Source organism: Globicephala melas, chromosome 3 (genome assembly GCF_963455315.2).
Source record: "Globicephala melas chromosome 3, mGloMel1.2, whole genome shotgun sequence".
Classification (NCBI taxonomy): Eukaryota; Metazoa; Chordata; class Mammalia; order Artiodactyla; family Delphinidae; genus Globicephala; species Globicephala melas.
The window spans coordinates 24568969-24581290 of record NC_083316.1 but is presented as its reverse complement, the minus strand read 5'-3'; positions in this window follow the sequence as shown (position 1 = coordinate 24581290).

Here is a 12322-nt window from a genome sequence, read left to right as displayed (position 1 = left end):
AGAATCCATATGTAAGTGATAACATGCAGTATTGTCTTTTGCTGTTTAACTAAGCATAATACTCTCTAGGTCCATCTACAGTGTTGCAAATGGCAGAATATCATTCTTTTTGTGGTGGAGTAATATTCCATTGAATATATATACCACTTCTTCTTTATCCACTAATCTGTTGAAGGCAACTTGGGTTGCTTCCATATCTAGGCTCTTGTAAATAATGTTGCTATGAACACTGGTGTGCATATATCTTTTTAAATTAGTGTTTTTATTTTTTAAATTTTTTTGGATATATACCCAGGAATGGAATTGCTGAATCATATGCAGTTCTATTTTCAGTTTTTTGGGGAACTTTCATGCTGTTTACCATAGTGGCTGCACCAGTACATCCCCACCAACAGTGTACAAGGATTCCCTTTTCTCTACATCCTTACCAGTATTTGTTATTCATTGACTTTTTGATGAAAGCCATTCTGACTGGTGTGAGGTGATATCTCATTGTGGTTTTGATTTGATTTTCTCTAATAATTAGCAATGTTGCACATCTTTTCATGTGCCTGTTAGCCATGTATATGTCTTCTTTGGAAAAATGTCTATTCAGGCCTTCTGCCCAATTTTTAATTGGGTTGTTTGTTTTATTGGTATTGAGTTGTGTGATCTCTATATATTTTGGATATAAACCCTTTTTCAGTCATATCATTTGCAAATATTTTTTCCAATTCAGTAGGTTGTCTTTTCATTTTGTCAGTGGTTTCTTTTGCTGTGCAAAAGCTTCAAGTTTAATTAGGTCCCATTTGTTTATTTTTGCTTTTATTTCCTTTGCCTTGGGAAACAGATCCAAAATAATATTGTTATAGTTTATGTCAAAGAGTGTTCTATGTTATCTTCAAAGAGCTTTATGTTTTCAGGTCTTACATTTAGGTCTTTAATCTATTTTGAGTTTATTTTTGTATATGGGTTGAGAAAATATTCTAATTTAATTCTTTAACATGGAGCTGTCCAGTTTTCCTGGCACCAGTTATTGAAGAGATGGTCTTTTCCCATTGTATATTCTTGCCTCCTCTATTGTAGATTAACTGACCATAGGTTAGTGGATATCTTTCTGGGCTTTCTATTCTGTTCCATTGATGTATGTGTCTGTCTTTGTGCCAGTACCATACTACTTTGATTATTGTAACTTTGTTGATAGTCTGAAGTCAGGGAGAATGATAGCTCCAGCTTTGTTCTTTTATTTTTTTTTCCTCAAGATTGCTTTGGCAACTCAGGGTTTTTTGTTGCTCCACATAAATTTTAAGATTATTTGTTCTAGTTCTGAGAAAAGTGCCATGAGTATTTTGATAGGGACTGCATTAAATCTTTAGATTGCTTTTGGTATTATGAACATTTTAGCAATATTAATTCTTCCAATCCAAGAATATTGGATGTCTTTCCATTTCTTTATATAATCTTCAATTTCCTTCATCAATGTTTTATAGTTTTCAGAGTATAGTTCTTTCACCCCCTTGGTTAAGTTTATTCCTATGTATTCTTTTTGATGTGATTTTAAACAGGAATTTTTTTTTTTTTGCTTTCTCTTTCTGATATTTATTATTAGCATATAGAAAAGCAACAAATTTCTGTATATTAATCTTGTATCCTGCAACATTACTGAACTCATTTATTAGTTCTAATAAATTTTTAGTGGAGATTGTACAGTTTTGTAAATACCATATCATGTCATCTGCAAATAGTGACAGTTTTACTTCTTCCCTTCCAATTTGAATGTCTTTATTTCTCGTTTCTGATTCCTGTAACTTAGAATTTCAATACTAAATTAAATAGAAGTGGCGAAAGTGGGCATCCTTGTCTTGTTCCTGATTTTAGAGGAAAAGCTTTCAGTTTTTCACAACTGAGTATGATGTTAGGTATGGGTTTGTCATAAATGGCCTTCATTATGTTGAGGTAGTTTCTCTCCATACCAACTTTGATGAAAGTTTTTTATATGAGGATGTTGAATTATGTCAAATGCTTTTCTGCATTTATTGAGATGATCATATGTTTTTTATCCTTCCTTTTGTGAATGTGGTGTATCAAATTGATTGATTTGCAAATATCAAGCCACCCTTGTATCCCTGGAATAAATCCCACTTGAGCATGGTGTATGATCCTTTTTATATATTATTGGATTTGGTTTGCTGATACTTTGTTGAGGATTTTTACATCTATATTCATCAAAGATATTGACCTGTAAATTTATTTTTTTTGTAGTGTCTTTTTCTGGTTTTGTATTAGGGTAATCGTGGCTTTGTAGAATGAATTCAGGAGTGTTCCCTCCCCTTCAGTTCTTTTGAATAGTTTGAGAAGGACAGGTATTAGCTGTTCTTTATATGCTTGGTAGAATTCTCCTGTCCTGGACATTTATTTGCTGGGATATTTTTTCTTACAAATCAGTTTCACTATTGGTGATCATCAGTTCAGATTATCTGATCTGAACTGGTAGTTATTAAACTACTTGTTTTAAACTGGTAGTCATTTAAGTTCAAACACATTCTAAAAGATCTACTTTTTTATACCCCTCCCCTACGTTTTGTGTTTTTGATGTCATATTTTACAACTTCATGTTTCTCTCTTCACTGGTTATTTTAGTTATAGTGCTTTTACACATTTTTTGTCTTTTAATGTTTGTAGTAGCTTATTGGTTGACCTTCAGCCCTTACTGTGTATTTGCCTTTCTTAGTGGGATTTTTCCTTTCCTATATGTACTTACTTTTTGTTATTGTCTTTTCTTTTTCACTTAGAGAAGACCCTTTAACATTTATTTTAGGGTAAGTTTAGTATTGATGAACTCTTTCAGTTTTTGCTTGTTTGAGAAGTTCTTTATCTCTCCTTCAATTCTAATTGGTAATCTTGCTGGGTAGAGTATCCTAGTTTGCACATTTTCTCCTTTTAGCACTTCGAATATATCATGCCAGTCCCTGCTCACCTGCAAAATTTCTGCAGAAAAATCAGCTCAAAGACTTATGAGGGTTCCCTTGTACATAACTCTTTGCTTTTCTCTTGGTGTCTTTAGAGTGCTGTCTTTAACTTTTGCCATTTTAATTTTGCTGTGTCTTGGTGTGGGTCTGTATGAATTCAACTTGTTTGGGACACTCTACGTTTCCTGCAACTAGATATCTTTTTCCTTCTTCAGGTTTGGGAAGATTTCAGACATCATTTCATCAAATACATTTTTTACCCCTTCTCTCTGTCTTCTCCTTCTGCGTCCCCTATAATGTGAATGTTAGTATGCTTTATGTTATCCTAGAGATCTCTTAAACTGTTCTCATCTTTTAATTAGTTTTTCTTTTTGCTGTTCCAGTTGGGTGATTTCCATTAATCTATCTTCCAGATCTCTTATGCCTTCTATATCGCTTAGTCTGCTATTCATTCCTTCTTGTTTGTTTTTCATTTATTATATTCTTCTGTTCTGACTGGTTCTTTTTTTTTTTAAATTTTCTAGTTCTTTGTTAAAATTCCCAGTGTGTTCATCTACTCTCTTCCTAATTCAGTTAGCATTTTTATTACTAATGCTTCAGATTTTTTATCTGGCAAATTGTTTATTTCTGTTTATTTTTTCAGGGTTTCTGTCTTGCTCTTTCAGTTTAAACCAGTTTCTCTGCCTTCTAATTTTCCTTAACTTTCTCTGCCTCTGTGAATTTAGGTAAAATGGTTACCCATTGCAGTCTTGAAGGGGTGTCTTTATGTGGGAGTGTCCTTATACTGTCTGCATGTGCCCAGTGCCTTTGGTGGGAGAGCTGGGTTTGACATGAGCAAAGTCACGTCTTATATGTAGCAGGGCTTCCCCTCTGCTCATGCCCTATTGGGGTGGGGTCTTATCTCAAGTTGCTGATGCAAATGCCCTGAGGGTCAGGTGTGAGCTGACTCTGATCCCTTTAAGTGTGTGCTCTTCCCTCTCCCAGCACAAGTACCTTTGCCCCAGAGGGGAGGAGTGCTGGAGCATGAGGGGCCTATGTAGGCTCTTGGCTACTGATGGGGCCTCAGCTGTGGTGGGCCAACTGCAGACAGTGGTCCCGGCTGCCTCTGAGGTACTACCTGTGAAAGTGCCAGCAATGCCTGAAAGTGCCAGAAAGTGCCTGCCCTGCTCAGACTCAGCTTTGGGTCTGAGTTTAGTTGGATCCTCACAGCTGATCACTCCACACAGCTTATGCCACCCCCACTCTGCTGTGGAGCCATGCTGCAGGCTAGGTGGGGCCCGAGTGGACTCTCACTATATATTGGGGTGCAGGCTGTGGCAGTCCAACTCCTTTCTGAGATCGGAGCTGCTTCCTCTGTGCTGCCTGAGTAAGCACCAGCAATGGCCAACCCTGCCGTGCTCAGATGCTGCCCCAGGTCCAGGTCACCTCTGTGTCCCACAACCAAGTTCTCTCCCTGCTCATGGCAGCCCTTGCTTTAGTGCGGAGCTGCGAGATGACATAAGCAGGGCTGGAGTGTTTGCTCTGCTCAGGCTGGGATGCACACCAGGGCAGGGGTGGGAAACCAGGCAGCTACTGGAGCATTCCTCTGTCCACCCTCTCTGTCCAGCCTTGGGAGCAAGCCAGAACTCACACTCCTCATGAACAAAGTCCAGGCTTCCCACAACCCTCCAGTTAGTCCCAGCAGCTCTCTGACCAGCCAAGGAGGCTCATCTTCCCTGTTTTGGACCTCAGGACTGGGGTGCCCAATATGTGGCTAGAACAGCTCACTCCCCAGGGTGGATCTTTGCCCATGTGATCTCCCTTTTCCACTGAGTTTCCTCTCAGGGGCACAGGACCTGACCCGATCACTTCTCTTCCATTTCTACCCAATTCCATGTGGGTTTTTCTTACAGCTTTGGTTGTATAGAAGTCTTTCTTCCAGTTTCCAGTGAGAATTGTTCCACATAAAGATGAATTTCTGATGTGTTCAGTGGGGAAGGTGAGTTTCACATCCTTCTACTCCACCGTCTTGATCAATCTCCCATAATGTACAATTTGTAAAAAAAAAGAAAAAAAACAACCACCCCAGCAGCAAAGTCACCAGGTTTTTCATCAGCATATACAAATATTAATATTTAGGTTGCACTGTACAATTCTCTTGATATTAATTTGCATTGGCAACGTGCATCATTGTGTGTTTATAGATTTGTTAGTGCAACAACTCCACTTTGCAAGTTAGTTCTTATGAAAGTTGACAGACATCAGATAAATTAAACAACACTACAGACAAAGCCTAAATAAATAAATACTGCACTCTGTTAAAAAATAATGACTGTAATAATTATTTCAGTAATACTATATAAAGTCAGTTGTCATCTCTCTGGATCTTAAAGTAACTGTAATACCTATGGGAAGAAGTCATTTCAGAGACAGAGAAAAAAAGGCAGTGTATTTTAACACATTAACTCTCAAAACAATCGGTTACCTATGTATTTTATTGTGACACTGATTGTTAGAGTTCTCTTGCTGGTATTCTGACATTAGAATTGTTTAACAAGTGTCCTGGGAATTAGAAGGTATTCCTCAGTAGTCACACGTAGCCTTCTCTGCTGCATACATAGCAGTGCTTCTGCATCTCCCAGACTGACCCAGCATTAACTAAATTGGATGTCAAGTGTGTCAACATGCTCTAACTGCCAGTGACATTGTTATGTGGGCTCCTGAGATGAAAGACAAAACACCATGCAAGGAACAGAATACTGGATTTAAAGAAGCAGGTGGGCTGCAAAGGATTTGTCTTTTATTTTTGGATTTATTATATTCTGATACTTCAGTGCTTTATTTAAACAACTGCCCTAAGCTTTCTATCGTACATGGAACTAGAGACATTCCTTCATTCCTAGACTCACATAGACCAAAGAGCAGTGCAATTAAAACTCTGGCTGAAAACTTGCAGTCCCCACCTGTTTTTTGATCCTATTTCATAATAAGTACCTACCTCTTACTGGCACCTAACTAAATTTTGAGAGGTATTATCATAGAAATGATTTTCCTTTATTTTCCATTTCCTGAACAGTGGTAACATTTAAAACATGATGACAGATATAACTAGTAACAATTTATTTTTTAATTAAAAAAATCAGATTTGCTTATAAAATAAAATTTAATGTAGCCATGTTATAACCATAAAATAAATAAAAGATTGCAAAAGCCTACTGATTTCCTGTGATAGGAATGCTGTGTCTTGATTAAACTGGCTAATGGTGTCATTTAGACTAGATTTCATTCTGCTGTTCCTGAACTATTTAATAATACCAGATGAACAAAGTCATGAGTTTTATCCATCCTTCAAGACCCAGCTGAACTTTTATACACTTTGGTAAGCTTCTCTTGATTTCTTCAGTTTACGATATTGTTATATTTATAAATTTGTTAACATTTCTGTCCTATGCCATGAAACTGGCATTACTAATTTATATTTTCCCATTAGATTATGTGCTCTCTCTTTTTTTATGTTTAATTTTTTTATTGAAGCATAGTTGATTTACACTGTTATATTAGCTTCAGGTGTACAGCATAGTGATTCAGTAGTTTTGCAGATTACACTCCATTAAAAGTTATTACAAGATGATGCCTATGATTCCCTGTGCTATACAGTATACCTTTGTTGTTTATCTATTTTATACCTACTAATTTATATGTTTAATATTTTAATGCATTTAAAAATTTATTGAAGTATAGTTGATTTACAATGTTGTGTTAATTTCTGCTGTACAGCAAAGTCACTCAGTTATAGACAGATATATATATATTTTATATTCTTTTCCTTTGTGGTTTATCACAAGATATTGAATACAGTTCCCTGTGCTATACAGTAGGACCTTGTTGTTTATCCATCCTATATATAATAGTTTGCATCTGCTAACACCAAACTCCCAATCCTCCCCTCCCCCACCCTCTGCCCCCTTGACAACCACAAATCTGTTCTCTATGTCTGTGAGTCTGTTTCTGTATCGTAGATATGTTCATTTGTGTCGTATTTTCGATTCCACATAGAAGTGATATCATATGGTATTTTTCTTTCTCTTTCTGACTTACTGATTACATGCCCTCTTGAAGAGAAAAACATATATAATAAACTAAAAAAAATTAAATTGACATAATTGTGGCAGTCACAGACACTTATCAATATCTATTGTCCCACTTCCATTAATCACAGAAGTCAAAATTTTAATCCATCACACTGTTGGCCAGAATAAAAGACTACATTTCCCAGGATTTTTACATGCCAGTATGATTGTGTGTTAAAGTCGGGACAGTGAAATATCAGAAAAACTGATGCGAGGGGTTTTCAGGAAATTTTTATAATAGGATATTATTCTTCGACTCTGCTGCCTAGAAGTCTGTGATGATGGCTGCTGTTCTAGAAACTATTCTGATCCAAGAGGTGTACTTGAGGATACCACAGCAGAATGGCAGGAGCTAGAATCCCTGAAGATAGCACAAGTTTCTGTAATTTTACATGAATAGTTATATGGTTAAGATATTGCTTTATATCAAAATGATCTTTATTTTTTTAAAGTGTAAATGAAGTAATTGTTTACATTCATCTTTAAGCACAAAGAATTAGTCGTTTTCCTTATGAATGTGAAAAAGGGATTTGGGGTGTATATTTCTTTGGGCGTGTGTGTGTGTGTGTGTGTGTGTGTGTGTGTGTTCCTAACTTAATTGTTTGCTTCCAGAGAAGAAAGCCCCCTAGTGAGTTTGTTAGTTCTATAAGTTATGTCCTAAAAATGACTGACTGCATAATACTTCCAATTATCATTTTTTACAGTATTGTAAACAGAGTTGAATAAACCATGTGTACATTGTGTCTGCACATACATTTGCATTTTATGGATCCACGGTTTTATTTTGAGAAAGAGTCTTGGCACACAGAAGAGGTAAATTGAAATTAAAAAAAAAAAAAGGAAAAGCCGTGAAATAGAACACAAATTTGAAGAAAATAAATGGTGTATAGTGCAATCCCTCTAAAACTGGCTTGGAAAAACTTGGGAAGCAGAAGGGCATGAGAACAATGGAATGTATTAAGTAAGAGCGGGAGTAGTAGGTTAATAAGTATCAATATAGTAAATACTCATATAGGAGAAACAAGGGATTAGAATGCACAGTTTCAATGAGGACCATAAAGTATTCCCTGTGCATGTATTTGTATGTAATGTGCATCCAGAATTGAAAATGAATATCTTAGAAAATGTTTGCTTTAACATATTTTGTTATTACATATTTACAAAATAATGAAATCCTTAAAAGTTAAATATTTGACTATTGACAAGACCCAGCAATTAAGAGTATATACCAGGTACTAGCACTATTGATATTTTTACAATTCTTCTTCTACTAGACAGTATATTATCACATCAAATCAACCAAATCTTCAAAGGATAGTCTCGCAAGTTAAATTTGAATTATAACCTCAGATAGAAAAAAGCTTTTCTTTAATTTGGTCACAATATAACCAAACCAGTAGTATTGATAGTTTTCTATTGGGGACAGGAGTATTTAAAAGCAGCTTCCCGTCATCAAACTTAGTGTGGCAAGAAAATCCTCCAAATAGAATGAATCCAAAGAGAAACACAAATATATTAAGATGCTTCTTCAGTATCTTGGCATATAATTTACATAATAATGGTATCTGAAGTAAGTCAACACATGTTTAGTAATAATGGAGTAAATTATGCATCAAGCACCCATGTGTATAACAGCAAAAATCAATAGGCCATCAAACTAATAAGTTCTATATAGATGCACTTGCATTTCTCTATATGTATAAGCTATTTTCATCATAGTTTGTTGATGGGAGATGTAAATGCCTGTATTAAAAGCCTTAAGTAATCTGCCTCCTATTCTGCCATCGAGTTTAATGCAATGCTTCTCATACTAATTGCAGCTTCATGGCATTACTTGATGAAGAAAAGTTCTTGCTTTTGTTACGACACAGACCAATTACTCTTTAGTTAGGCCAACAGTTTATTCTACCCAGTCTGTATCTCAGAGATCAGAGGGGGTTCAAGGAGGAGGTGAATAATTACTCTGCTCTCAAAGAGATTAGTAGTGCCCTGAAAAGACCACAATTTTATATGTTCCATGTTCTATATAAGCTGAATTAATTGGAGAAGATGGAAAGGAAATAATATCTATTGTGCAAATATTACACGCTAGGCACATTTTACAGTTTCACTCCCTTATCCCTCTAACACTCTGTGACCAGTATTGTTCTTACTTGGTAGAGAACAAAACTGATGCCTCTGATTAAGGAACTGTGTGCCACATCTATAACAAGGTGGAGAACAGTATTCCTTCATCCTTACTAGTGTTCTGAATATAAAGGAGATACTACTTGCAAACTTCTGGACAGAGTGATTTTTCTCTAAGAGTTGATTTTTGAAAAATACTTAAACAAATTGTGCCTCATGTGGGAGACCATGCTCTTTGCCTTACAATAGGTGCCATGGCAAATCATACACAGGCCATTTGAAATGCAGGGTTCCATGTATAATTAACTTTCTATTGAACGTTATGAACATTCTAATAGAACATTATGTAATAGAGCTAGCTCATTTGAATGATCTGAGCTAAAGAAAAAGAGGTTTTTAAGTTTGAGACTGCTTGCTACCTGGTCTCGTTAGATAATAATGACTTAGTCATTATTGACTAATAATGACTAATGACTTAGTCATGTGCCTGCTCACTATTTGATCCTTCTCCTCTTCCCCCCATCCCAGAATGAGACCACCACATTATGTAGAAGCTGTACTGTGTACTTGGGAAGAACTACCTGGAAACCATAGCTTGGGGATTAACCAGCAGGGTTGCTTCAGACAACTGCATATATATAGATTTTGTGTGTGTGTGTGTGTGTGTGTCTGTGTGTGTGTCTGTGTGTGTGTGTGTGTGTGTGTGTGTGTGTGTGTGTGTGGTACGCGGGCCTCTCACTGCTGCGGCCTCTCCCGCTGCGGAGCACAGGCTCCGGACGCGCAGGCCCAGCGGCCATGACTCACGGGCCCAGCCGCCCCGCGGCACGCGGGATCCTCCCGTTCCAGGGCACGAACCCGCGTCCCCTGCATTGGCAGGCAGACCCTCAACCACTGCGCCACCAGGGAAGCCCGCATATATTATTTTTAATTGAAGAACATTTGATTTTAATTACATATATTTGTTTGAACTTCTCTTTATCAACCATGAAATGGGTGTAAAATATGATATACATGGTTGTGAAGAAAAATCAATGGGATAACAGGCCTACTGTGTCTTACCGGGAAATAGGAAAATGATGACTAGTCATGGAATGTTATCTCTCTTCCTTTCCCCTCCTGTAAGCAAGATAAACAAAATTTTGAATTTTTAAAATCATCTTTTACTAAATTCTTACATACACACATTTACATGATCTGTTGTGAATGCCTGGCCACCAAACACTGCTAAGTAAATAGCATCATTCTAGGATATCAGCTCTTCCCCCTCTATGGAGACAACTGATGCTAACACCCATGGTCCATATGATTGGGGACCACAGATGTAATTTTCTCCTGGTAATTCACATGTCAGTGTTCTTAATTCAAGACAATAAATACCAAAGGAAGAATATTCTTATCATGAAACAGATAAATGCTCAATTTTCTTGTCAATTAATTGACATCTGCAGTACAGATTTGTTAACATATGTGATGGATAGCCCAATATTAAATTTACCCTTCCTCTATTGCTCACTGAATCATTTCCATCACTTCCTATACCATTATTATGTTTTCACTTTGTATTACAACACTTGATGGCAAGAGAAAGCAGAATATTAAGTCATTTGTTTTTCATTTCAGTTAATACTTTTAAAATTTCCATATTCAACAGTTCAAATTATTTTCCCTTAATAAAATGGAAATTTTATTAAGGTGCTTAAAAAATGGAAACTTATTTAATAACTAACAGTTCATCCATCTCACTCAGGAATCTTGAAATAACAAACTGACCATTTTTATTATAAATTATCCTCTGTTAAAAGTTGTTGCTGCTTGATAATGTATTTTCTTCTCCCTGTAAACTAGCTATTTAACAGCCATTAGGCTTGTTTTTGTTTGTTTTTAGTAAAATTCCAAATGGCTAACTTCAGGCATTGTAACTTTTCCACTGTGGTCAACCTCCTGAATTCAATCTCAGTTAACTTGCCCAAAATGTTAGGGTTGACACTGATTCTCATATCACCTTGAGAGTTAAATATTTCTTCTTCCTTTCATCTAAGGAACATTTGTGTATACATGAGATGTCCCTAAGTGAAACCCTTAGAGAAACACTTAGTATGTCATCAAAGATCCATATTCATTTTATAAGGTTTAATTATCTTTAATTTATCATTTATTTCATGACTTTAGGTAATTCATAAAAAAGATAATCTACCAAAGTCGGCAGCCAAGGAAGTGTATCTGCACCACTGTTCATCATGGACTTGAACTTTTCTAAAAATATATTTAATCTCACGACATATAAGAATTTATTTGGGTTGAGGTGAATAGAACTGGCACTGTGTCATCAAAGTGAATGGAAATGTTGCATTAGTTGGCAGGGATTAGTAGTTTTGTTTTCTTGAGTTGTTTTGTTTTGATTTCCTAGGAGATTTCATGTTATAAAGTATGTGAACTATGTATTCTGGTTTTAGAGAGAGATCACTTGATTAACCCATAGCCTTTATAATTTGTTTTCGTTTTTTTTTTTTACATCTTTATTGGAGTATAATTGCTTTACAATGGTGTGTCAGTTTCTGCTTTATAACAAAGTGAATAGGTTATACATATACATATGTTCCCATATCTCTTCCCTCTTGCGTCTCCCTCCCTCCCACCCTCCCTATCCCACCCCTTCAGACGGTCACAAAGCAACGACCTGATCTCCCTGTGCTATGCCGCTGCTTCCCACTAGCTATCTACCTTACGTTTGGTAGTGTATATTTGTCCATGCCTCTCTCTTGCTTTGTCACAGCTTACCCTTCCCCCTCCCCATATCCTCAAGTCCATTCTCTAGTAGGTCTGTGTCATTATTCCTGTCTTACCCCTAGGTTCTTCATGACATATTTTTCCTTAAATTCCATATATATGTGTTAGCATATGGTATTTGTCTTTCTCTTTCTGACTTACTTCACTCTGTATGACAGACTCTAGGTCTATCCACCTCACTACAAATAGCTCAATTTCGTTTCTTTTTATGGCTGAGTAATAATCCATTGTATATATGTGCCACATCTTCTTTATCCATTCATCTGTCAATGGACACTTAGGTTGTTTCCATCTCTGGGCTATTGTAAATAGAGCTGCAATGAACATTTTTGTACATGACTCTTTTTGAAT